The sequence below is a fragment of the Rhinatrema bivittatum genome, chromosome 1 (genome assembly GCF_901001135.1).
Source record: "Rhinatrema bivittatum chromosome 1, aRhiBiv1.1, whole genome shotgun sequence".
NCBI lineage: Eukaryota > Metazoa > Chordata > Amphibia > Gymnophiona > Rhinatrematidae > Rhinatrema > Rhinatrema bivittatum.
The window spans coordinates 660,796,150-660,819,837 of NC_042615.1; the positions used below are offsets into that span (position 1 = coordinate 660,796,150).

The 23,688-nt window shown below is 44.8% G+C and overlaps 1 long non-coding RNA gene across 1 annotated transcript; it reads right to left on the reverse strand.

Annotated features, from left to right (window-relative positions):
- Positions 1-14,523: 14,523 nt before the first annotated feature.
- On the reverse strand, positions 14,524-23,618 carry LOC115081898. Its single transcript, XR_003853978.1, has 3 exons — positions 23,523-23,618; positions 20,829-20,885; positions 14,524-14,882 (listed from the first exon to the last, which is right to left on the reverse strand). It is a non-coding gene; the product is annotated as an uncharacterized LOC115081898 (long non-coding RNA).
- Between the last annotated feature and the right edge of the window lie 70 nt (positions 23,619-23,688).

The following is a 23,688-nucleotide window of genomic DNA, read 5'->3' on the forward strand; positions in this document are numbered from 1 at the left end:
CACATTCTCATTCCTCCCTCCCTACCCCATCCGAGCACTTCTCTGGCCCCCACACTCTCATCCCCCCCTCCCTACCCCCTCCGAGCACATCTCTGGCCCCCACACACTCATTACCCCCTTCTCACCCCCCTCCGAGCACATCTCTGGCCCCCACACACTCATTACCCCTTTCTCACCCCCCTCCAAGCACATCTCTAGCCCCCACATACTCATTCACCTCTCCCCATCCCTGTTCAAGCACATCTCTGGCCCCCACACTCTCATTCCCCCCTCCCTAAACCCTCTGAGCACATCTCTGGCCCTCACATACTCATTCCCCTCTCCCTACCCCCTCCGAGCACATCTCTGGCCCCCACATACTCATTCCCCTCGCCCCACCCCCCTCCGAGCACATCTCTGGCCCCCACACTCTCATTCCCCCCCAATATACTAATTCCTCCCCTCCTGATACCTGGCTGCGCTGCAATGCTGTGCTGCTGCCTTCACGTTCCAGGTCTGCCCTGCTGTGCATGCCTTGCTGAACGGACAGTGCTAGGTCTGCCCACAAAACGTGCTCGTATTGTGTGAATCAAGGTTTGTACTGCAGCTCTGTTCTGATTGGCTTACTGCTGCAATATAGGGATGGGGTGCGCCTGCTATGGACAGGCTTCATCACAGCAGCAGCCAATCACTGTAATATGATTCAGACCACATGTCCCGCCCAACAAGCCCAAAAAAACACGACTGGCAGAAAAAATAGCCCAATTAAAAGCAACCCGCGAATCGGAAAAAAAAACCGCGAATGACTACAAAAAAAAGCCCAATCTCGCGGTAAATAAACGAGATTGGCAACACCGCCTCCTAGAAGTTCTTCCGCCCCTGCACTGTCCCATTTGCTGTTTCCTACACACAGGTTGACTGACCCTTGAGCCCTTCCTGTATAGGATTTGTTGGTGGAATCAGAAATATCATCAGGAAGGGCAATAGTAGTTAAGACTACCGGAATTTACAGTATATCTTAAGGACATTACATCCCTCCTTTTCTTTAAAGATATAAAAAAGACGCTTTAATAGCATTTTCTGAATGTCACTGATTTCTGATTGCAACCTTTCAGTCAGTGGCGTAACCACGGGTGGGCCTGGGTGGGCAGTTGCCCACCCAATTTGGACCCAGGCCCACCCAACCAGAAGAGGCCTGTTAGAGCAATGCCATCAAGGGATCCCATCCGTGCGACGGTGAAAAGGAGAGCCGGAGCTGCAAGGCCATCACGGGATCCCATCCTTGCAACGGCAAAGAGGAGGGCCAGAACTGCAAGGCCGTTGCCGGATCCCATCCTCACGATGGTGAAGAGGAGTTCCAGAGCTGTAAGGCTGCCGTGGGATCCCATCCCCATGACAGCGAAGAGGAGAGGCAGAGCTGCAAGGCCAGGCCCAGTGGAACCTGGTATGCCATGCACACCCAGGGAGGCGGTGGGCTGGTGGCAGCAGGAGAAACCATGGGCCACCAGTAGAACCTAAGCAGCTAGCAGCCTGCGGCCTTGCCTGCTGCTATATGGCCCACCAATCTTCCTGCTTGGGGGTGGTGGAGGGGGCAGAAGTTGTGCACAGCTTCCACTCCCTCCCCTCCCCCCCCCAAGCAGGAAGATCGGTGGCCATATGGCCTGAAGATAGCAGGAGGCCCTCAGCACCATGGTGGAGCTCATCTCATCACAGCCCAATGATAACAGGAGACCATGATGTGTGTGAGCTTGTATGTATGTGTGAATGAGTGAGAGCCTGTGTGTGTCTGAGAGCCTGTTTGTGTGTGCATTTATGTGTGTCTGTGTGAGATCCTATGTGTGTGCATTTGTGTGTGCGTGTCTGTGTGAGAGCCTGAATGTGTGGGTGGGTGAGAATGAGAGCTTGAATGTGTGTTTTGTGTGGGTGAGAATGGGAACTTGAATGTGTGTATGTGGGTGAAAATGGAAGCTTGGATGGTTGTATGTGTGGGTGAAAATGGGAGCTTGAATGTTTGTATGTGGATGAGAATGGGTTCTTGGGTATGTGTCTCTGTGTGTGTGCATAAGAATGGGAGCCTTGGGGGGGGGGGGGTTAGAGAGCTTGTGTGTGTGTGTGTGTATGATAGAACATGTAGACTAAGAGCTTGTGTGTGTATGTAGAGAATGAGAGCTTGTGTGTGAGGGAGTCTGTGAGAGAAACCGTGTGTGTGAGTGTGAGGGTGGAAGGGATGAAGATTGTAAGGGAAGAGAGACAGTGAAAAGGAATTAGGAAATGAGTGACAAGGGAAAAATGAGAAACAGAGACCAATATTAGAAAAATACAAAGATCAGACAACAAGGTAAAAAATATTATTTTGATTTTAGCAATTTGAATATGCCATCATTGGGAATGTGTGTTTCTTTTATTTTTGTATTTTGCTCTTTCTTCAGTACTCCACGGTTCAGAGTCTAGTTTCTCAGGCTTTCTATTTTGGTTTTGTCTGCATGTTTCTGTTTCTAATTTGTAGTCTCTTATTTCTATATTGGGTAAGGGTCAGTGTCTGTTTTGCCTGTGTGTGTGTGTGTGTGCTTGTTCTATTATTCCAGTAGGTGATGTATTAATGTTCTAGGGCCTGATGTAGTATTTGCATTGTTGCTTTTTCATTAGGTTGTTATTTAAATCCTGAGAGTCAGTGCTGTGACTATGTAGTATGGCAAGGTTCTAAATGTCTCTATTTGCAGGAGTTTGTATTACTTCATAAAATAGCAGTGGAGGGATATTTTTTGCTGAGGTGATACCAGGATTTGAATATATATTTTTTTCAAGTAGTTTGTAATGTGAATTATCCTAGCTCTGCTCTGCACCTGTTCTGATGATTAATGATATTTTATTGTAGTTATGATGATTTCTGGCTTTCTGCAAAGAAGATTCATGAAAGAATACATTAATTTTTTTTATTACATGATTGATTGGATCTGATTTTTTGTTTTCTTTGCTTTTTACATGATATACTAATGCATTTATAAACTGCAATAAATATAAAATAAATTCATACAGATTAAAAGGAATGTTTAATGCTGGTAAGTGCTTGAAATAATTGAGGTAAAATATTTTAAAGTTTCATGCATGATGCATAATGGCTGTTGCAAACTACTTAGAAAGCCATTGTAGGGTGCAGTATACAGCATTATTCATCAATAAGAATACAACTAGTAGGTCTCAGACCTGCATGCCTACAGCCCACCCATATTAACCTTGTGCCCACCCAAAAAATCAATTCTGGCTATGCAAGTGCTTTCAGTTTATTGTTTTCTTTTCAGGGAGAGCTGAGCTTGAATCTACTCTGCTCCTGGGAAAGTTGATCCACATTCTGTCATCTTCGTTGCCGGTGTATTTGTCCCAGTATGTTTCAGAAATCGGGAGCCAGGCTCAAGACTGACACATGCAACAGGGTAATTACTCTCCTGCTTCCTCAGTCTGCCTGGGGGGAGGCTGAACCTTTGGTCCTGGCAGCTTGGTGGCATTATTCCCAAAACCTGGGATGGAGCAGAATAAGCTGAACTAGTATTGGAAGCACAAACAAATCGTGATCAGGGCTGCTAGGATATGCCTTTCAGGGACCTTACAGATACACGGAACAATCTCCTAACACAGCTGGCAGAGACAAACCCCGTTTTGGAATTCAAGAATGCATTGGATAAGAACGGTGGATCCTTGGAGATGGAAATATGAGAGTAAAGCCAGAGATCAAATAGTCTGTGTGATAGTGCAACAGGAAAGGAAGCTGGGCAGACTAGATGGACATTATCTGCCATACTATTCTATATATCTATGAGGTGCTTGGCAATTATCTCTCTTTTTGAGCAAAATATCTAAATTTTATGATAGATAATGTTCGGTAAAACCTGAATAACCTCATACTGTTTGCCTCTTTAGGCCAAATGTGATCTGAGTCCCATAGTCAATTCATCGGGAGAAAACCCCAAAGGCTACCAGACCTAGCTGCCTTCTTATCTAGAGGGATTGTTTATCGACACTGGTGAAGATGGACAGTTTTTCAGTCTGAAAGTCAAACTAGTCTATGAACATTAGTGGCAATGATGTGAATCAGAAGGCTACGCAGAGAGAGGGTACTGACTATTTCATTTAAAAGTGGGAATAGAATATGTGGGCGATAAGCTACATACAAACAGAGCAGTTCTGCAATGTTAAAGGAATAGAACAGTACGAGAAGGCAGAAACATCACGTTCCTTAAAACAAAGTAAACAGTGTCTGGAAAATATGACTCAGCTCTCAATCATCAGCATCTAAAGCTGGTTTCATCATCCTAAGTAAGTTATTCTAAACAACAGCACACTCTGTTGTAGTGTCTTTTATTTCTTATAACCTTGAGGGCCCTGGTTTTACTCCTAACTTAATTCAAATGTTGGTTTTGCTTCTTCTACCATTAGCATGTGCTGCCTGATCTCGCCATTGTATTGCGCAATTCTTGCACAGGTTCAAGCTTGGCCTCTAGCCTAGGCTGCTGCTATTAATAACATTTTACTTGGCGAATATGCACGGCCCTTGGTTACTTCAAACATGCATTAGTTTGTCACAAGTGGAACATGAATTCCAAACTGTAAGCTTTGATTCATTTTATATTTGATACCCTGCTCCCTAACCACCCTCCACCCAAAGCTTCTCCAGCAGTTTTCTCCGATTCGCAGATGCAAATTCCCTGACATTCTGTTCTTAGCCGTAGTTTCCCATGAATGATGTTAGGAAAAATCATGGTAAGTTAAGAAATTGCCCTGCCCCTAGCTTAGTATGAAGTGAATTATACCAAACCATCAGCTAATTAGATGAGTAAGAGGATGTCAAATTCTAGCCCCTGTAGCTGTGTCCCCTTTAGTGGAATGGCAGTTGTGGTCTGAAGAGGTCATCCTGCCAGTGTGAGTCAAAGGTCTCCATCTAGACTCTGCCCCTAGGAGTTAGGTCAGTGTACCGTTGGTGTGCGGTGTGGTCTGCCACTCCTCATTGGGACGGGTTTGTGTGCTAACAAAACTCCTGTGCTCATTTTACATGAGGGAGTTGAGAATCAGCCTTAGTGCAGAGCTGAGGAAGCAGGTATCTCTCGAGGAGGACACTTGAAGGGCCTTATTCCTTGACAGGAAAGGTCTGGAGTTGATTAGAGGATTCTAAGCACTGAAATCCTGTTGGAGTGGAGGAGAAGGGTTTGAGGAGGGGAGTTCCTGGAAGTCTGAAGTTGATGAAGTGAGTACTGGAAACAGGGGGCGAGTGTACCAGGAGTTGTCAGAGGAAAGTCTACCAGAGTGAATCTGGGAGCCCTAAGGAGAAGAGGATTTCCCGTAAAGTGTGTGGACTGGTGTACTTGGAGATACAAGAGGAAGGGCAGCCTGCCTGGAAGAGTTCACCAGAGTCAGAGACTGATTCAGTCATAATCAGCTTGAGACTCAAAGGAGACAGACAGAGAGAAGGACCTTGGAGGAAAAAGTTACAGCTACCAAACAGGTACTGGGAGGACCCAGGGTGGAAAGAGTACCTGTTTTGAAGGTGAAGAGAACCTGTGTTTATTATTGTGACTTTTGAAGTGAGTTATTATTGGATCACTATTCAGAATTGTGCAGGTTTGGACCTTGATTTTCCTGCCATCAGTCAATAAAGATTTCTATTTTGAACAACAAAGCTGATGTGGACATGGTCTTTTTGGAATGCTTGACTGGTGAGCAGAAAGAGCCCCTGAGTGAACAAAACCGTAAGGACCTTGAAAACTTTTATTTTCCCCATTTGAGGGAACCTAGGGACAGCCATGGGGCCTTGCGTGGTCCATGGTTCTCTTCATGCATTCCCCTGCCCAGGCCCAGAATAAGATTGGGGGGTGGGCTACAAATGGTTAATTGTACTTACACACTACTAGTTAGAGAAACAAGTTGAGAATCAGAGGTTCACATCCCACTCCCATTGACACACGTTGTGACCTTGGACAAGTCACTTCACCCTCCATTGTCTCAGGTGCAACTTAGGCCTGGATTTATCAAAATGCACTAAATATTGCGTGTGATAGGAAAAGGGGTGTGTTTTATGGTAATAGGCAGTTTGTGCTAATACCTATGTGAAGTGCTATCTTAGCACAAATTGTGATAACTTGATGGACTTGATGGACTTTCAAGCTAGGTTGAGAGAACATTGCACAAATCACATCTTTGGGTGAGTTTCCTCACTCCGAAGGCCATCAAATCTTCACAAGAGAGCACTGTTCTGTTCGTACATCTCACTTTGAATGTCAAAGTGGCCCCTAACCCCTACACTAATACCTAAACCTCACCTCGAGTTACTAGGTAGGCCTCCCATAGAGATATAAATACCTATCTAGCATGAGCCCATCATGGTTAGTGTTTTTCTCTCTCTCTCTCTCTCCAAAAAACACTGCAATAATGTAAAGTCTCTGCAGCAGGGAAATAGCCATAGTACCTGAATTATAATTTGTTGAGCTTGGATTTGGAAAAGACAAGTATAAAAAATGCAAGTACTTTTCCAAGTATAAGCACTTACAGACAAATTTAAGGATTAAGCAAGAGTCTCACAGTACTGTTTGCACAAGTTCTTGCCTGGACAGTTTACTTTTGTTCATGTTTATCATGTGTAAGAACTTTAAGGCTTGGACTAAACAGGCATAGTTCTAAAATTTCATGGGCAAACTGTGTTAAAGATTTCTTGAAAGCTTTTTTTACTTATGCACAGTTACTTTTAGGAAGACATGCTAAATAATAGGCACATTTTGAAAGGGACATCTCTTTTGCAATTTTGCTGACAAACAGAAATCTAGCAGCACAGACCACTAGTCCATCAGTGTGTAACCGTCTCTTTTTAGTCAGTAAGGAGGCCCAGACAACTGATCCGTAAAGATAGACTTTTATTGCCAGCAAGATGCAGCTAAGACAAAGGCTCAGTACAACTGCATGCCACGCCCCCTTAGGAGCAAACCTTTATGCACTTTACAGTTCTTATCTTTCACACATGCGTTCTGGTTTTTGCTGAACAAACAATTTACAAACTGCTGAACAAGCAATAGCTAGCGTGGTCTCTAGTAGGTGTAGCTTATGATCAGACTATTGTTTCGTCATTTAATTGACGGGTTAGACATTTGCGGTGGCGTTCGTATTAATACAATACAAATTATGATTCCAAAATGGAGTTACGTTTCACTAAATGTTAGTGCGTGAATACGTCACTACGTATTAGGTTCCGTTTGCGTTGCAAATGTTAGTAAATCAAGATGGCTGTGCGTTTCACTGCAGGCATGAAGAGACGAGAGGCGTCTCAGGGGTGCAGTCTTCAGGGGTTCATGGAATCGAACTCCTTCAAGTGGACTTATTTCCCCTGCCCGTTGCGATACTGCAGACCTTCCTTGATCTCTAACTCTGTTCTCATTTCCTCACTGATTAGGAAATCTGCAGACCTGTCGCATGCAGGTTTCAGTTCCAATACTATTTGTTTCCCATCCAATCTACCTGAAAACTGTCTTGTACATCTACCACTCCTTCTGTGAATAAGTAATTCCTTCGGATATTCTTGAGACAGACTACCCACCTCTAGTCTCATATCGTGACCCCTTGTCAAACTCCCTGCCCCTTGTGAGTTATGTATACCCTCAGGGTACTGGAATGTCTCTACCATATTCCCTTCTCCTCTAAGATATATATATATCTTAGAGGAGAAGGCTTCTTAAAGACCTATATATATATATATATATATATAGGTCTTTAAGAAGCCTATGCAATAAAACACACTAAAAAGTTTTTAGTTTTTATGTGCACATAAAAATTCCACTTGACATGCTGTGTAATAAATTTTATTGAGGGCACGCTAAAACTTTCCCTTCATAGTATGACTTTGGTACTAATGTGAACGTTAACCCCCAAAAATGTGTAAAGCCTTTGTTGGAGGATTGTTGCTCCTTAGGGCACATAACTAATTTATTTCTTCAGGGGCTGCTCTGACTCGCTTATGGCCGAGATGATATTAAAAGGTTCCCAGTGTGTGTGTGTGTGTGTGTGTGTGTACTATAAGTGCTTCTCATGGGGTGAGAGGCTGTAAGAATTCAGATAGGACCAGGTCTGGGTGTTAAATAAAAGTTTATTGATTAAGACTCATAAATTAAAGGTACATTGAAGTTACATCTAAATGTTGGTACATGTGTGGCTCTAGGTAGGTAGGCGTCCTTTTTCCAGGCATTTGGGTAGCCCCTTGGTGATTTTTTTAATGTGTGCAGCATACCCAGCAACTGTGAGGGAATCCTAGTGGAGGGGGTCCCCCAACTTTATTGCAAAAACCCTACCTTTGGACATCTTCTCCTTGGACACCCAGCCCGTCCTGGTCCCTTGGTGTGGGGACATCCAATTGGGGTCTCCTGCTCTTGTTCTTCCTTCCTTAGTGGTTCTTTCCTGTATTTACTGATATTTTATTTCTGGGGAACCTTTCTTGGGGAAAAGTCTATGGGATCAGGCTGCTTCTCAGTTTTGCAATCCTAGTGGGGAAGGGGGGAGGGGATCCAAAAACCTCCCCACTCTGCTAAAGTCCAAAAAATTCTTTAAAGGGTAAACTGGATCCATCTTCTGCCCTCACTGTCTCTCGCAGCAGGATCCATCACTGGTGCTTGCCCACCTAGGGTTTAGAGAAGGCTCACAGGTCTTTGGTTCCCTGATGAGAGCCTTTTTGCCCCTAAAGGGAATCAGACTTAAAACCTCTCTCTCTATAAACTAGAAGGACTCTCTGACAGGGAGTGCACGGTGAGGTATCACTTCCAAAAGAAACTCCTTTTGGATGAAGTTGGGAGGATTCACCAGAGTGTAAAACTTAAATATCTATACTTTTCCCTTGCTTTCTCAAACTGAACCCAAAGTTTCATAAATTGGCTGGGCTAAATGGCCTTCAGTCATCCAATCCAGATTTTCCAGGTGGGAGGGATTGAGGGGTGTGGCTGGCTCCTTACTCAAGTATTATAATATAGGGATAGGGTCATCTGGTGGCCAGACCATGGATGGAGGTGCAGAAATTTACCCAAGCTAGCAAGCTGTGCTAGCTTGGGTAAACTTCTGCACCTCCATCCATGACAAACAAGAAAAGACTGGTATGCCCCAATGTTCTCCTATTCCTGCCATCCCCTGGACTCTGCAAGGGTCGAGAGGCCCTGCTCCATCTTTCTACTACTTCTCTAGAATTGCAAGCAAGGGCCCCATGACTTTCTCCTTCCCACCACCCCCTAAAAATCACTTGCAGTGGCCCACTAGCCTGACAGCTCTTCCAACTCTTTTTCTCCCAGCAGTCAGGTTCACCCTTTACTGCTTCAGAAGTGGCCATAATGCAGTTGGGGTAGGAATTAGCAAGCTTCCTTTTTGCCCCACTCCCAACATCTTCACAAATGGCAGCAACTGAGCACTTGTACAACTTTGCCCCATATGTATGTGTGGGAAAGAGGGAATCTGTCGGGTTAGTGGGACCTTGTGCATTGCAAATGACATGGACTGACCGGATGCGCTGACTGCAATGCAGAACTGGTGCTATTTCTGTCCAGGTCATGTGCTGAGGGCCCTTCCCTGCCTGGTGCTTCCTTCCACTCTCCTCCCATCTTCCTCCTTCCTCCTTTGTTTGGTGCCCCCCTACTTCCCTTGCTTTCTCCTCTGTCTTTTCCTCCCTGCACCTCTTCACCCATCTCTAGCCTACTGCTTCCCATTTTCCTTATCCTGCTTCTGTTGTCTTCCTCCCTGCTTTTCTCCCCTTGCACCCTGCTGCTCTTGTCCTGATTCCATTTCTCCCCAGCTCTTCTAACATCTCTTGAAACTCCCCGCCCTAGTTAATCTCACCTCTTAGCACACTCCTCTCATGGTTGCTCTCTTTATCAACATCCTCCTTTTTGGAACACCCAGATGAACCACTTTATCACACTTTAAAACACTGAGACAAAAAAAAAAAAAAAAGACCAACAGCACAGAAACTAAAGACTCCTGCACCCCAGCTTTTGCTCTTAAAGATAGATACCATGTAATTGGAGAATAAAACAAGGCAGGTAAAACAAGAGGAGGTGTGGCCTAGTGGTTAGAGCAAAGAGCTGAGAAACAAGAACACCAGGCTTCAAATCCTACTTCTCGTGCTCCCAGTTAAACTCCTCGTGACCCTGGACAAGTCACTTTTACTCCTGCTGCCACAGGTACTCACTTACAGGCCGATGCATTAACCCGTGTGTTAAGAGCCTGTGCACTGAATTTCAGGTAGGGGGAGCCCCGCTGGCGGATCCAGTTTTAGAAACTTTACTTCACCTCTAACCAGGAGTAGAGAAAATCTGCGCTCAGCCAGCGCACCTCTCTGAATTGGGAGGGCATCATTTGCATGGGATTTCCATGTGAGGGCGTTGAGCTGAGTGTGCATTTTAAAGTGCACATTTTGTGCAGGTAAAACTCCTTCCTGCATTGGGAACAATGCTTACCTGCATAAAATGTGTGTTTACAAGTGAGCAAAACCATGTGTTCAAGGAAATGCACTTTATTGCATCGGCCTATTAGACTGTAAGATTCTGCAGTCTCATCTTAGAGCCAGTTTGGTCCTACAGAATATGGATGTTTGGCTTATTTTATTTTATTTTTTTGGGGGGGAGGGGGGGGGTCATCAATGGGATCACATAACTCCATTTTTCGATGATTACATTGGCTTCCTGTAAAGCAATGTCTGACCTTTAAAAGTTTGATTTTAATATTTAAATCCTTGAAACAGGATGGGCCTTCCTATCTTGCTGAGCAATTTAATTTTCATACTCCTAATTGTGATTTACGCTCCTTTGGGAAATTTTTATTGGTTGTTCCTCCCATAAAGTCTGGCAGCTTTGCTGAGATACGCTGTTGAGCATTTTTCTCGATTGGACCTGCTCTCTGGAATGTGTTGTCAGATTCTTAACCAGGACTAGATGATATCGTGGTTCATAATCAGCTGAAAGCCCTCTTGTTCCCAGAAGTTTTTTTTTCAGTATTTGATTTGATAGAAAGGTAGTTGTGCTATCATGGCCTGAAAACAATGTTGTGTAATGCATTGTTGTTGGTGATGATTGTTTTGTTTTTATCATTATATTATAATTTTTATTTGTATCTATTTTTATTTGTATCTCCAACATTACTCTCTGCATCAATGGCAGGGGGTGGCAGGAAATTTGAATCAAACAGTTACCAAGAAGGGCCCTGAACTTCGTGGTCGGTGAAACTGATAACTATGGGAAAATAAGTGTGAGGGCTTGCTGGGCAGACTGGATGGGCCGTTTGGTCTTTTTCTGCCGTCATTTCTCTGTTTCTTGTTTTAAAATTTAATCCCCTGATCACAGTTGTTCTGCTATAAGCAGAAAATAAATACTTTTAATAATACATAATGGGCCAGATTTTAAGAATTATGCGTGGGTGTAGATTTGTGCGCGCAACGCAGTGCACACAAATCTATGCCCGATTTTATAGCAAGCGCGCACAGCCGCGCGCATGTTATAAAATCCAGGGTCAGCACGTGCAAGGGGGTGCACAATTGTGCAAATTGCGTGCGCCGAGCCACGCAGCCTTCCTCCGTTCCCTCCGCCCCCCCACCTTCCCCTCCTTTCCCCTCCCTAACCCGCCCCCCAGCCCTACCTAAAACCCCCCTTACCTTTAACTTATAAGTTGCACCTGCCTCCGGGCAGGTGTAGGTTGAGCGCACTGGCCAACGTCCGGCCCGCGATCCCGGGCACAGCGGCAAATGGCCGCTGTGCCTGGAGGCTCCGGCCCCGCCCACATCCTGCCCACGACCTGCCTCCTTTTTCAAGATACACGCGCAACCCCCGAAAACCTACCCCCTGCCTCCCCCTGCGCGCGCCGAGCCTATCTTGCATAGGCTCGGCAGTGCGCGCAAGCCATAGGATGCACGTAAGTCCCAGGGCTTGAAAAAATTGGCATTCCGGAGGTGGGGCCATGGGCGGGGTGCCGGCCCGGGGGCGTTCCAAGGGCGGGACCGAGGCCTCAGAACAGCCACCGGGCCGGGGGATGGAGAGACGGCGTGCGCAAGTTACGCCTGCCCGGAAGCAGGCCTAACTTCTTCAACAAAGATCAGGGGGGGGTGGTTTAGATAGGGGAAGGGAGGGGAAGGTGCGTGGAGGGGGCGGAGGGAACGGAGGCAGGCTGCTTGGCTCGGCGCGCGCAGGTTGCACAATTGTGTACCCCCTGCGCGCGCTGACCCTGGATTTTATAACAAGGGCGCGGCAGCTCTTGCATACTATAAAATCGGGCGTAGATTTGTTCGCGCCGGGAACAAATCTACGCCCGCGCGCATGTTATAAAATCTGGCCCATAACCCTTTTAAAATCTGCCCCAATATAATATTTTTTAAAATAAGGGTGACAATTGTGAGCCCTTGTGCTGTGGCTCGGTTGGCGAGCCCTCTAGGCCCACATTAACAGCTGGCAAACATGCACTGGTCTGGGACAGGCTGGGCCTTCACCTAAACCAGCCCCGTTCGCTGCAGGCTGAGCCTGATTATTGCTTTCAAGACTCTGTCTTTCCTTTCTATCCCTAGGAGACTGCCTGGGTGGGTTCAGTCCCTTGTTTCCTTTGAGAAGACCCAGCTCTAAGAAGAACAACAGTTTTCTCTACCAGTCTTCACTTTGGGGAACATCTTACAGCGACTCACTCCCTACCAACAGAAAGCCCATTGCCTACTATTGCTCCCGTACCACTGAAGCGGGAGAGTCGTTACCCCAAAACATCTGATTGGATAGATATGCATAAAACCAGGTTTTATTCGCATATGTGGCTTTGAAATTTACTCACATAGAAGTCAATATCCTTAGCACTAAAGCCTTGATCATCCAGTGCAAACTGAGGTGGAGCAGGCATTGTGTGTGTACTCATGTGTGATGTGTGTTTTCCACAACAACTGTTGCATGTCCAACTTGCTAAGAATGATAGAAACCTGGTAGGCCAAAAGAAACACTTTCAATTTCTACTAATGGCAAACTTAAGGATGTGGCACTAATCCCATGCATGAGGAGACAGTGGCTTGAGTAGCTGGCAGAAATTAATAAGCACTGCCTTAGAGGAAAACGGTGTTGTCCTGGATGCAGCGAAATGCCAGAAAAGACATTCATTAAGGAATCTGAGGAGGATTTAGGGGCCTATTTACAAAGTTACAATAATGCATTAACTTCCGTTATATGACACTCAATGCATATTAAAAATATTATTGCACATTATTGGTAACATGCATTCTTGCATTACCGATAATGCAGTAAAAATCAGCTTATTAATTAAAATGAAGTAACATGGAGCGCAATAAACCTTGTGATGCATGTTAATCCTTGGAACGATAACTACACCTCAACAGGTATAATTAAATTTCACCCCAATGCGCTTGCAGATACTGTTGGGGGCATAACAATATTTCATATTTATTAAAAGTGATGCTAGATTTCACATGTACTTCTGCCCTTCACAAGGTTTCCATATAATATATCTGTCATACTTAGATTTACTTTAAATCTAGAAACTTAAGTAAAAATGGTTATTTCTTGCAACAAATTGGGAAAGGCATCAGCAGATTGGTAATATACATAAGCACATCATCCACATAGATTGCCAGTTTATTTTCAGTTCCACCAGTTTGGATTCTGTAATACAGGGACTATTTCTAACCTTGCTAACAAAAGGGTTCCATGATTAGGAAGAGGTGACAGAGGATACTACTTTAATTCAGTGGAAAGAATTCTGATAAAAATCCATTAACAAACTCTTTAGCCTTAGGTTGTCTGTAGAGCTGATGGAGCCAGGTGCAAAAAATGGCACTAAAGTCTGCTTCTCTAAGCATTTTTATCATAAATGCCCAGTCTATGGCATCAAATGCTTTCTTAGCATCAATAAACAGAAGAAGCTGTGATGTTTTGAACTATGCATATGATGTAAACTTAGAAAGTTCTGTGTATATTAGCAAATATTTTTCTCCCTTCAATAAACCCAGTTTTATCTACAAGGATTAACTTCCAAAGAACTACCATCATTCTGGTTGCAATGACCTTGGCAAACAATTTTACATCTATATTAAGTAATGAAATGGGCCAATATGATCAACAATCTGAAATAACTTTTCTTTACTTTGAAATAATGTTTATACCAGTTTCCATCATGAAGTTAGGTAACATCCCCCCTTCAAATGGTGAATTAAATACCTACACCAGCAAGGATAATGTGCATTTTTATTGCACATAATTGCAAGAGTTTAAAATTCTATTCACTATAGGCGCTTCATCCTTTAGTAAATAGCACTTAAGTGCTGCATTACCACACATTAAAACCATGTTACTCTGTGCTTTGAATGCAAAAACTTTAAATACACCTCTGAAAGTGTAGTTAAGGTTTACATGCATTAACATGCATGTTTGCAGTAATGCAATCCACATTAAATTCAAATAAATTGATCAGCATTATTTTTGTATATTTCATGCAAAAATCCAGATTAATAAGAAAACATCGGTGTTAATGTTAATGCCAATGTGTTAATGTGCTGCATGTAAATAGGCCTCTAACTTAGATGTTTTTAACATTTACCAGGATATCCTTCTAGACCAGGAGACTTGTTAGGTTTCAGGAATTTTATAACAACAGCAAACAAGCATTTACCCTCATGGTAAGGGACACTTACAGAATTATAGTAGTAGTTTTAAAGTATTTCCTAAATTAGAAAGTGTGGTATCAGAGTGAAATGCAGGCTGAAAATTATATCTACTGTTGTCATGGTCTGGAAGGCTGGGATCTGGGATCACCCCCACAGAAGCAACACAGGACTACAGGGCAGGACTGGAGATGGTCTTCTGCTTAACCCCCTTGGGTTGAGCCCACATGTTCTGGGGTCCAGTAGGATTTTCCTTCTGGAGAACATAATGGTGACAAAACAGGAAGTAGAGTTACAATCTGGCAGATGGGAGCTGGGTATAGGCAGGGCTGAAGACAAGGCTGGAACAAAAGGCAAGCAAGAGCTGGATACAGACAGGGTTGGAGGCACTGGCTGGAGTCAGGGACCAGGCTAGGGCTGGAGACATGTAGGGACTGGATACCAGCCTGCAAGCACAGGCTAGGCAGGCTGGATTGGAACAGAGGCAAAGCAGGCTGGACTGGAACAGAAGCAGGCAGGGACTGGCTGGACAGGACAGGACAAGGACTGGATTGGGCAGGACAGGACCGGACAGGACAAGACAAGACTAGATAAGGACTGGACAAGGACAGGTAACAATAAATAAGAAGGCCCAAACAGGGCACAAGGCAGGGCTAGGCGAACCTAGAAGGACAGAAGGCCGCAAGCAAGATAAGAAGGCCCAAGAGGCCACTGAGCATGGCAGGTAAGCCTGGATGGGCACAGAGCAAGGCGGGAAGGCCTGGAAGGGTGCAGAGCAAAGCAAGTAGGCCTGGAAGGCCACAGAGCAAGGCAGGAAGGCCTCGAAGGCCACAAGGCAAGGCAAAGGAACAAGAAAAGGATGGCCAGGTCAAGGAGACGAGGTGAGTTGATGAAGAGGCAAGGAGGAAATGGACAGGCTGGGTTAAGTAGGGCTTGAACTGCCATATCATGTGATCAGCAAGGAGTTGGCTAGAGCTGCTATGAGTGAGGCTTGCTGGTGACCTCTTCTGGCAAGGAAACTGCATAGCAGGTGGAACCATGACAACTGTCTTGTGCCAGCAATGGACTTTAGATAGACTCGTATGTCAGCCTTCAGAATCAAATCACTTACCCCTACAATACCTATAACAAACTTAGGTCTAGATTCATCAAAATGCTATAAATATAGCAGAAATAACACCCACAATAAAAAATAGGCCTGGTTAGGTTAATATTCTGTGTATCACATCGCAGAGGAAATTATCATGTCGTGCGTTGCATCAGCGTGTCATGCGTTGCATTAGTGCACAGCATGCTGCGTCAGCGCATTGCATGTCATTTTACATGGCATGTGTTATTATTTTTTGTTTATATGTACCAGCTTCCTGCGGCTGCCTCTTTGAGCTTGTGTCAGGCATTGGAGAGAGAGGAGAGGAGGTGAGTTGATGGATAGTGTAGGATAGTAGGAGTTTAGCTAGCGATTTCTGAGTGCAATGTCTTGTGTTCTGTTGTCATTTGTCTCCCAGTACCTTGGTCTTTTGTGTTCTTTGTTGGAGTGAAAGTTTTGTCAGTTTTTGTTGGAGGTTTGTTGCTCCTTAGGGCACTTGGATGGCTGCTACATCCAGTCACCTTTTATGACTATTGGCAAAGCAAGAGGCTTAATCTTCCTGCTCAAAGTATGTCAGATTGTGCTGTTATACTTTTGTCTGCTTATTTGCCAGGGAACCCCTGTGCTAAGACATAAACAGTCACTATTGAAAACAATTTCTGAGGCTCCCTGCTGGCATATGCCTGCCACAAGCAAGACTAGGAACCGGACAGGAAACTGAAGAAGGTTAATTTATTGTTTGTTGTACCTTCGTAGTGAGCAGTCCCAGGCAAGAACAAGGTATGAAAGGTTGGAAATTACAGAGTCCAAGAAGAAACACAAACAACGTCTGAGAAACAAGGCACAAGATTGCACAGCAAACAAGGTGAGGTATGGTGCTCCAGGAACTCAGGAGAGAAGCAGCACAGCAGAGCAGCCATGGAAAAAGCAATCCTCACCAATCGCCATTAATAAATGAACCAGCAGGGAACATAGCCCAAGGAGGGCAAATAAGGGCTGGCCCCTGCTGGGCCAATCAGAACACAGAAACAAAACTAAGGACCCATAGAGAGCAAGAACCAGGCTGAACATCAATCCTCAGGAAGGCCAAGATTTCCTCCTAGAAACACAATGCCTCAGAAACCATGGGGCACCAGTTCAAGCCCAGCCTATGCCTGACAATGCTTCCCTTTTAATGGGTGGCCCTAAAAGGCCCTTAGGAGCCCCTTCATATGATGGAGCACAGACCTAGAATCATGGTCAGGACCAGGCTTGGGCTTAACCAGGCTGGAATCAATCTATGGAATCAAAATCTATGAATCAGGTGAAGCCAGACTGACTCAGGCCAGAAAACCCCCCCCACACACACACACACACACTTCTTCACACCTACAAAGGGAAAGACTCTGGAGCTGAATCAAGAGTAGAAGCCCACACAAGATCAGAATCAGAAAATGCAGGCAATCTGGGACTTGGGTGTGGAAGTGTCTCTGGCATCAGGAAAGCTTGTTCTGTCCCCAGCAGTGGGTACATTTGTGTCTGTATATACTGTGCTTAGTGTTGAAACACCGTTTTGTAACCCATGATAAAAACCTGTGAGCCTTGCCTTTAAGGGAGCTTGCCCTTAAGAGAAGTTCCCTTCATCCTTTGCTTTCTCTCACTTGGGAAGGTTCTGTGTGCCCTCTCAATCTAACTTGAGTCTTCTTAAGTGCCTTATTGGCTCAAGGGACTGCCCTTCATGTGTCGTCCCCCCCCCCCCCCCCCCCCCCCCGGTGTCACATAGATCCTAGGCTCGCTACCATTGGATCTCACCCCCTAACCCCAGTGTGTGGGGACATGTGGGGACATTTCCTATAATCACTCTCTAAGACTGTTAGTCAGTCTCAGCCATGCTGCCTCAAAGCTAGAGGTTCCTGCAACCTCTGTGACATGATCAGCTTTTTTATATTTCTTCTTACCGCTTTAATTCTAAAGATTAATCAGCTTCAGCACCCCTTATCTTCTCACCTTGCATCCCAAGCAACTCCGTTCTCCCCCCTCTCCTGCCTATTTCCAGCTACAAAGGTCCTTGCCTGGGGCTATACGTTTGGAAGTGACAATTGTAAGTAACTAAAACTACTTGTACAATAAATAATTTCAAACTTAAAAGGATTTTTGTCTGGAGACTGATTGGGAAGGAAAGTTAGCTGTCTAGATGAGGGGAACTTGGACGTTTCCTATTGAGCCAGCACAAAGCTGGAACTTGGACCCCAACTTGGAGCCTGAAGCTTGGAGCAGAGACTGCAGGCAAGGACAAGATCTGCAACTTTGAATCGGGAATGGTCTGTAGTTTGAAACACAGATTAGATCTTCATCTTTTAAAACAAGGACTAGATCAAGGACTGTAAAGTGCCAGCTCTGAGAACAAATTCAAGCAAAGCAAAAAGTCGAAGTCATTACAGCAAAGCAAGAAGTATACACAAAAATAGTGGGTGCAGCCATAGAATGCTACGAAATAGCACTGGCAAGTTTAAGGCAAGGTTTGAAAATAAGCACATTCAAGGCAAGGATTTAGAGTTATTTCCACAGAGCACACACATACACAAAATAGTGGCTGTGGCACTAGGATATAGCAAAATAGCCACAACAGGTTCAAGGCAAGGATCAGGATTAGCAGAATCAAAGCAAGAATTCAGTTACTGTATCTCTGGAGTTGAACTCTAGACTTGGGTGGCTTTCAGGCTCATTTTGGACTGGTTCATTTGTTAGGGAACCCCTAGGCTAAGACATGGATAGCCAACATGGCCAGATCTCTGAGGATCAGAACTGGTATACGCTTGCCACAAATCAATTAGGAATCAAATAAGGAACTGAACAAGGTTAGTTTATTCTTTGTTGTACCTTTTTGATGAACTTTCCAAGGCAAGAACAAGGTGAGCAAGATCAGGACTCACAGAATCCAACAAGAAACACAAGGCATAGAATTACATGACAAACAAGGTCAGGAACTCCAGGAGACAAGGAACACAGCAGAATAACCATAGAATAACAATCACCACCAATCACTCTTAATTGATAAACCAACATTGAACACAGCCCATGCTGTGGAAGAAATACCCTGGCCAATAAGGCTGATCCCTACTGGACCAATCTAGGCTGGCTCCTATTGAGCCAATCAGAACGCAGGAAAACACTAAGGATACACAGACAACAGTAACCAGGCTAAACAGCAATCCACAGAGAAGCCAACAAGTCCTCCTGGAAAGATGGTGCCTCAAAACCCATGAAGCAGCAGTACAAGGCCCTCCCATGGGTAGCAACATGGGACAGACATTCTGGCAACATTTAGTAGGGATGTGCAGACAAAAGGTTTATGTTCATAAGTCCATAAGTCGAAAAGGGGGGTCAATTTCGGTCAATATGGACATATGGAGAATTCCATAAGTTGAGTCTATGTCCATACGTGCACCGGTTCCCTAAATAAAAATTTAAACCCCTCACCCTCCTTAATCCCCCCCCAAGACTTACCAAAATTCCCTGGTGGTCCAGCGGGGAGTCAGGAAGCCATTCCTCTATTCCTTTGCAAGGAGCACGTGACGTCCGCGTCACGTGCTCCTTGCAAAGGAGCCAGCTTGGGGGGGCCTCCTGACCCCCCCAAGCTGGCCAAAAGTTCCGTTTGTGTCCAACGAGGGGTCCGGGAGTGGAACCAGCTTGGGGGGGTCAGGAGCACGTGACGGCCGCGTCACGAGTGACACGACCGTCACGTGGTCCACCGCGGTTCTGCTCCCGGACCCCTCGTTGGACACAAACGGAACTTTTGGCCAGCTTGGGGAGGTCAGGAGGCCCCCCCAAGCTGGCCAAAAGTTCCGTTTGTGTCCAACGAGGGGTCCGGGAGCGGAACCGCGGTGGACCACGCGACGGCCGCGTCACTCCGACGTGAGGCGGACGTCACGTGCTCCTCGCAAAGGAATAGAGGAATGGCTTCCTGACTCCCCGCTGGACCACCAGGGAGTTTTGGTAAGTCTTGGGGGGGATTAAGGAGGGTGAGGGGTTTAAATTTTTATTTAGGATCAACTATCGCGATTTCCAACGTATTCAACATAGCTATGTTGAATAAGTTGGAAATCCGATCGTTTTCGCCTCATCACTTTTTTAAGTTAAAAAAAAAAAAGTAGCGTTTTACATATAAGTTCAAAACGAATGCACACCCCTAACATTTAGGCTTTTATGTAGAAAGTTTAAATCCAGAGCCTCCGGGGTAGCATTTTCTAAAATGCTTCCTGTTCCACATGCAGGACCCCAGAGGCAGGCAGAGGTCACAGTCTCAATGTATGGATGAGATCTTAGTGCAGGGAAGAGGGCTTTAGTTTTGTTAGGAACTGGGCAAAATTATGGGAAAGAGGGATTCACCTTAATCAGGGTGGTACCAGACAGATGACATTAGCATTTAAAAAGAAGATAGAGCAGCTTTTAAACTAGAACAAGGGGTATGACTGACAGTCACCCAGCAGCTCATAATTCAGAGAGAAGAAGAATTAGAGCATTCTGATAAAAACACAAAAGTAGCCCATGTGCCTTTAAGTAAAGAACAGATTGAGTTAAAAAATTCAAAATTATCCCTCTCATCTGTTAAAAAAAAGTTATATATACAAATAAAAAACATGTCATGGCCACTCTTGGAAACAGAATGCTGGGCTTGATGGACCCTTGGTCTGACCCAGTATGGCAACTTCTTATGTTCTTCAGTATGTGGTAAAGGCAGTTAGCATAGCTGGGTTTAAAAAAAGTTTGGACAAGTTCTTGGAGGAAAATCCATAAATTGATATTAACCAGGTAGACTTTGAGAAAGCCACTACTTATCCCTGGGCATTAACAGTCTGGGATCTATCTATTATTTGGGAACTTGCCAGGTTCTTGTGACCTGGATTGGCCACTATTGGAATTATCAGAAAATATTCCTCTCTAACCCACAGTATTATTCTAGGCATCATCAACATATTTTCACACATATATATTATCTCTGTTTTATATATAATCATTGGTCATCTTGTGTCCCATTTCTCAATTTTTAAATTAATTTTTGTTTTGCAAATAAAATGTAAACAACCTTAGTACTGCTGTGATTGTTTCTACATGCATTGAATAGCTTGACTATACCTGCCAGACAGCTGGTCCTTCATCAGGGAACAGTCACTATTTCTTTTGATATGTCTTCTATAAAAAATAAAACATAAACCATTATGTATAATTACAAATATATCTCTTACTTGTTCCATGATAAAAGAGAAACATAATTCAGCATTCACCAATATTTCATTATGGCATCTCACTGGAAATGATGTCATCAGGTGTACATCACTGTATCTATCATTTAAGTAAAGCTATCAATCATATTGATCAGATTAATGAATGCCAGTCTATTTCATTGTTAAGACCATAAGGATATAGTGTGTTAAGATGAGAAACCCATGATTGTTCTCTAAAATTTAAATGAAGTGAGTGATCACTACCATGAGAATATTCCTCAACTTGTTCTACAATTCTCCATTTGAAATCTGCAAAAGAGTATGAGAATTGAACAAAATGTAACACCATTGGTGCTTGCAATTTCTAAATATAAATGCCCTGCTCAATTAAATGAATGAATAACTTTCGTCAAGTTCTGCCAATATACTTCTTTGAACAAGGGCTTTTGATCATATATGTGTAACTCGACCATCCTATCGGGTTACCAATAAGCCATGGGACATGTCATGGCAGTGCAGTTAGTGAGGGAATAATTATGGGAGGATCCATTCATGTGCAGACCCTCCCCTTGATGTTGCTGGAATGGATGTCCCACTTCAGCAGTCCTCTGCCAAGAGTTCCGGAGGCAGTATCAGGTTGCAGTTCAGGAGGAGGGTTAGAGATTTTACCTAGGTTGATTTTGGGCCTACTCTAGGGACTCTGCCCTCCCAGCTGGCAGGCTGTGAGTAAGGTGGGGGATTTCCTTGCCTACCACTCCCTGGTTGGTATGGGTTCCCTCACGGGAATTTTTTGGAATTTTGGACTTTTACATGATAGGAGCACCTGGGCCTTTCCTGGATTTAGGGAACGGGGAATGTATCTGGGACAGCCAGGGATAGGGGATACCTGCCCTCCAAGGTTGCAAGGAGCAGCTCAGTGTTATTTCTTTTTTGGGGACCAGAAGGGATTGTTTTGTGAAGATCTGGAAGGAAATGTTTTTCTGCCCCTCTTCCTACCAATCCAAGGACCTGTGAAGATACAATTCCAGCTTGGATCCCTCCCAAAAGGGATCTACTAACTGTGAGTAAGAGATTTTTGAAAATCATTGATGACACTCATTGGAGTCTTCACCCCCTGGGGAGTGCAGGGGCAGGATTTTAGACATCTTTGGAAGGAGTTTTCCTGACCATCTTAGGGCTGGATTTTCCAACAGCGCAAGCCTCTCTGAATTTGGCGGTAACGGGGGCGGGGGGTGAAGCGGGGACGGCCCTGCGAAAGCCGGCAGCGATCGCACCCCGCGGTGCGATCGCTGCCGGCTTTCGCACCCAATAGCGCCATCGTAAAAGGTGGTGCTATTGGGTGCGCTACTGGCGGCAATGAGGGGCCTTACCTTTTCGCTGTCCACGGCGTCTGCCCCGATGCTGCCCCGACTCCTCCTCTTCCGGTGCTAACGCTGCCCCGACTCCGCCCTGATCTAGGTATCGCACGTGAAAAGTCCCTTTTCGCATGCGATAGGGTTAGAAAATAACCCCCTTAGAAACTTACATTATACTCCAAGGGCATGGAGTAGCAGTTACTACCCTTAACAGACACATAGGGGTATCCTGCACAGGGCGGCAGTTACTAGTTACTACCATAAGAAACTTGCTGGGCAGACTGGATGGATTTTCATTACTGTGTTATGTAAATATTATCTGTCATGCACACGTTCATAATCTTAGCCAAGTACTACATACAAATTAATAGGAAAACACACGCTCCCCTACAATCATATCTTCAGAAAACCAATGCTGTATTAATGGCCAAGGGCATCGAGACATGAGGAATCCTTGCTTTGAAATACATGTGTGTTCAGAAAATGGAAAATGTTCTGCTTATTTCTTATTTATTGATAGTATAGAACGATTCAAAAGAAGCTAATAAATTTCCCAAAGACCAAAAAAAAAAGGAAGTATAGGCCAACTGGCACTTAAACAACAATCTTGTTTTTCTCTATCTAATATGAAGGGAAAAACAAACAATATTTGTTATGTACTATATTTGTTCTTTTACTGGCACATTAAATCCTTTAATGCTGCGAACTGAAATAAAGTAGTAACATTTTAGAAGGCAAAGAATAAAAACAAGCTCAGACTGTGAAATTTTTCTGTGAAGATTGCACCACTGGCATTTCCTAAGACGTCTCAAGAGGTTTGGTTGCAAGCAAAAGACATCAGCTGTGCAAGAAAGCTGACATTTATACCGAAGGAAGGCAGCGAGCTAGCATGCTGCATTCCTCTGAGCCCCTGAACAGCCTGGATATAAAATGAAATGTACAGATATCAGTAGACCCAATCAGTCCTGTATCTGTAGCAGTGACGCACCTAAAGTATTTGGGCACCCGGGGTGGCTACTTCCTTTGCCACCCCACCCCCCCAGATTCACTTCTCCATCCCTCCTCCCCCTTCACTTCTCCGTCCCTCCTCCTCCTCTCCACCCCCCACACACCCCTGCACACCGGCTCCCTCCATTCCTCTCTCTCACACATACACACCCCTTCACAGGGTGCTCTCACTCCCACACACACACACACAGACATACTCTAACACACACATAAACACAAACACAATCTCTCCCACTTCCTACCCTGCTCCCCGTCAGAAGCACAGCAGCAGTTTCCTCCTTCAGCCCCCGCGACAGATGAGGACTCTTCATTTTTTCTTGAGGCGGCATGGGGGCTGGTGTGGCTCTACTTCCTGCATCTGCAGTGGGGAGGGTGGGGGGGGGGGGGGCAGCGCTGGTGCTCTTCCTC